Here is a 4731-nt window from a genome sequence, read left to right as displayed (position 1 = left end):
TATTTAAATTCCAATGATAATAATAATCTTAAAAAAAAGAGAGAGAATGAAATACAGAATAACCTCCCCCCTCCTCCCTCCTCCCCCCTCTCACCCCCTCCTCCCTCCTCCCCCTCGTCCCCCCCTCACCCCCTCATCCTCCCCCCTCACCCCCTCACCCCCCCCTACACACACAAGATCAGACTTACATCCATCGTTAATTGGGAACCGAATAGAATACACATGCGATATTCTCCTCCACAGAAATTCAATATCATTGTCGTATCAGAACAGGAGGAGGAAGGGGGTAGGGGGGGAGGGAAGGGGGGGGGGAAGGATAGGGGTGAGGGAGGAGGGAAGGGTAGGGGAAGGGAGATGGAAGGGGGTAGGAGGGAGGAGGGGGAAGGTGGAGGGGGGAGGGAGGGGAGGAAGGGGGGGTAGGGGTGGAGGAGGAGGGGAAGGAGTAGGCGAGGGAGGAGGAAGGGTTGGGGAGTTGGGAGGGGAAGGGGTAGGGGAGGGAGGAGGGGAAGGGGGTAGGGGTGGAGGAGGGGTAGGGGTAGGAGGAGGAGGGAAGGTGGGTCAGGGGAGGAGGGGTGGAAGGGGAGGGAGGGGGGGAAAGGGGGGAGGGTGAGGGAGGAGGGGAAGGGGTAGGGGGAGGGAGAGGGGAAAGGGGGGAGGGGTGAGGGGGGAGGGGGAGGGGTTGGGGTGGGGGTAGGGGTAGGGGGGAGGGGGGAGGGGAAGGAGGGGGGGGGGGGGGGAGGGGGAGGGGGAGGGGAGGGTAGGGGGAGGGGGGGGGGGGGGGGTGGGGGGGGGGGGGGGGGGTTGGGGGTTGGGGAGGGGGGAAAGGGGGGGGGGGTTGGGGGAAAGGGGGGGGGGAGGGGAGGGGTAGGGGGGGGTGGGGGGGAGGGTTGGGGGGGAAGGGGGAAGGGGGGGGGGAGGGGAAAGGGGGAAGGGGGGGGTGGGGGGGAGGGGGGGGGCCTTCCAAATTATTTCGTATAGATGTTTTTTTGCGATACAATTATGAAAACTTTATCACAGCTTTCTGGTGATATGAGAAAATTGGTCGTTTTTTGCAAGGCAAGAAAACGGGGAATTGGGAGGTTTGTTCCCCCCCCCCCCCCTGGGGGGGAAACTTCTGTAGATTTTTTTTTTTTTTAAATTTTTTTTATTAAATTTTTTTATCTTTTTTTATTTTTTTTTTTTTGGGGGGGGCGGTTGTATTTTTGTAATTTTTATTTATTTTTGATTCTGGATGGAATCTATTTATGTTTTTTCAAGGGTTTTTTGATTTTTTTTCTTTTTCACATTGTGTATTTTTTTTTTTCCTCTTCCCCTACTTCCATCTTTCTCTCTCTCTTTTTCTTCCTTTTATATCCCTATTTCTCTGTCACTGTGTTTGTATATATGTAAGATGTTCTTAACTGTATCATGGGAAAAAATAAAGTTACAAAAGAAAAAATGTATAGCAATTAACGGGCTTTCCCTTTCACACTTTGTTTTAAAGTGCATTTACGTTCCACACCTACATATTGAATTTATGTCTTTTTTCGAAATGTAAAAAACTAAGATAACTAATTTTAAATCTAGTTTGCAATATAGTGGCCCCTTTTTCACTCTAAATCAAATCAAAATTTTTTTCATTACATTAAAAACCCATATTACTTTAAATTCATTTCTTTTAGCATGCTGACATTTTAACTTTTTTTTCCCTTTTCCTCTTCTTTCTTCTGCTCTTTCTCCTCCTTTCTTTTCTTTTTCTTTTCTTCTTCCTAAACTCTCTCTCTCCCCCCCCTTTTCTTCCTTTTCCCCCCATCCTCTCCTCCCTCTCCTCTCTTCTCTTCTTTTTCCCCCTTTTCTCTTTCCCTCCCCCTTTTCTCTCTTTTTTCCCTTTCCTCTCTTCTTCCTCTCACTCTCCCTCCCCCCCCGTTTTCCCCCCCCCCCTCTCTCTCTCAACCTCCTCTCTCTCCCCCCTTCCCCCCCCCCTTCCCCCGGCTCCCCCCCCCCCCCTCTCTCTCTCTATCTCTCTCTCTCCCTCTCTCTCTCTCTCCTTCGCCCCCCCCCTACCCCCCCCCTCTCTCTCTCTTTCTCTCTCCAAGAGAAGTACAACATTATCCATATAAAGCCAGACACTCTTTTACTTCCTGGGGTTTTAAATACTCTGATAGTCAACACAAGTGTCCCCCTCCCAAAGATAATTGAAAATAATGCTTTCTTGAAAATTAAGAGCAAAAAGGACACTCTGAGCCAATTATATAAAAAAAAAATACTAGACAGGTGATTGACGGCTTGTTAATAGCACAGGAGGGTATGTCAAAGTGGCTGCTGTTATACACAATGATAATGGGCAATTTGATAAAATTGGTATTAGTTCAATAATTGGGTAACTATTCTCCAGGCTGACTTATTTACTTTATTCTTTACTCTTAAATTAGTTAATGAAACGGAAAAAAATGTACTTACTATGCCTGATTCCCTCCCCTCACAACAAATTCTTTCTCCTTAAAAATACACAGGGCTTGTTTATAGAGGACTTATAGAGGTCGTAAGATTATCAACATCAACATACATTGAAGACCATTTTGTATCGACCTTAAGCCTCATGATGACTCATTAACATCAACATACATTGAAGACCATTTTATATCAACCTTAAGCCTCATGATGACTCATTAACATCAACATACATTGAAGACCATTTTATATCAACCTTAAGCCTCATGATGACTCATCAACATCAACATACATTGAAGGGCATTTTATATCAACCCTAAGCTACATGATGACTCATCAACATCAACATACATTGAAGACCATTTTATATCGACCTTAAACTTCATGATGACTCATCAACATCAACATACATTGAAGACCATTTTATATCGACCTTAAGCCTCATGATGACTCATCAACATCAACATACATTGAAGACCATTTTATATCGACCTTAAGCTTCATGATGACTCATCAACTTTAACATACACTGAAGACCATTTTACTTCGACCTTAAGCTTCATGATGACTCATCAACATCAACATATATTGAAGGCCATTTTATATCAACCTTAAGCTTCATGATGACTCATCAACATCAACATACATTGAAGACCATTTTATATCGACCTTAAGCTTCATGATTCATCAACATTAACATACACTGAAGACCATTCTATATCGACCTTAAGCTTCAAGATGACTTTTGAAAGCTATCAACTGCACAGATTCACAATATATTCAAGACTGGAAACACATATACAGACCTATAGAAAAGGTCATAAAGAATAGGTTGACGTGAAAGCTAGGTTAAGCTTAGGTGAGAATATTGAATGTAAAGTGTGTAAGCAACTTTGTGTTCAAGCTTATGAACAATGAGCCTGAACATATGTTCGCTCACTGATAAAAGAATATTGAGACAGGTATGGACATGAATATCTATATACTTTTAGAATATATAGTACAGTGCGTTCGCTTATAATGGATAAATGATTTAAGTCTGTTTGTTTGTTTGTTTTCAGTACCAGTATTTGAAAGATGTGTTCTGTGTTAATCTATGTTAGTGTATAACACCAATTGCATCCTCTACTTGTATGTTTTTGATTTTTCTAGTAACATTCATTTGATATTGGCTTAAAGATATACTATTATACAAAACAATTAGGTATAGTTACAATGCCTTTTTATTTTTTTTACATTATAAATATTATGTCTCATAGACATAATGGTCAAGATCAAATCTGCACTCAGCTGTCATTCTCTCTATTTTTTTTCTTCTTTTATTCATTTTATCTATCTTTTTTTCTTTTTTTGTATAAATCTCTCTCTCTCTCTCTATCTCTCTCTCTCTCTCTCTCTCTCTCTCTCTCTCTCTCTCTCTCTTTCTCTCTTTTATTTCTCTATCTTCCTCTCTCTCTCTCTATCTACCTATCTACCTCTCTCTCCATCTCTATATATCTCTATCTCTCTCCCTCTCTCCCTCATTCTCTGCCTCTCTTTCTCTCCCTTTCTCTCTCTCTGACTCTCTCTCTCTCCCTCACACACACACACACACACATTTTCATGAATTTTTCTCTCGAAAATATCTACCAGAGTTCGAAATATTCCTACGTGTCTGGTGCAAGTGAGGAGGGCTGTGCAGTAATATGTCGAGGCTCATTACACAGAGAATTCTTAATAGGGGACACTGGCCGGTTCTGCCGAGGCTCAGCTCTCCTTTTAGAGGGTAAGAGAGGAAGAGAAAGGGAAGGAGAGAGAGAGAGAGAGAGAGGGAAAGAGGAGTGAGAGAGAGGAAGAGAAAGGGAGGGGGAGGGAGAGAGAGAGGGAAAGAGGAGTGAGAGAGAGGAAGACAAAGGGAGGGGGAGGGAGGGAAAGAGGAGTGAGGGAGAGAGAGAGAGAGGGGGGGAGGGAGAAAGAGAAGGGGAGAAGGAGAGGGGGAGATAGCTAATGGCCATCTCTATATAGACAGGTAAGGGGAAAACAGTTACACACACACACACACACACACACACATATATATATAACTGTTTTACCCTTACCTGTCCATATAGAGATGGTCATTAGCTATCTCCCCCTCACCCTACTCTATTTAGAAAGAGAGAGAGAGAGAGAGAGAGAGAGAGAGGAAAGGGTAAGATAAATTTAAAAGAATACAAGCTGATAGGGAGACATAGACAGCCATGAACAAGCAGTTTATAAAAGGAAATACATTAAAATGAAAAAAATAAAATAAAATAAACTTTCTTGCCTATGCAGCGTTGC

Source organism: Penaeus japonicus, unplaced genomic scaffold (assembly GCF_977035675.1).
Source record: "Penaeus japonicus unplaced genomic scaffold, GWHDUDI00000001_assembly GWHDUDI00000010, whole genome shotgun sequence".
NCBI lineage: Eukaryota > Metazoa > Arthropoda > Malacostraca > Decapoda > Penaeidae > Penaeus > Penaeus japonicus.
Note: the sequence above shows the minus strand (reverse complement) of the source record.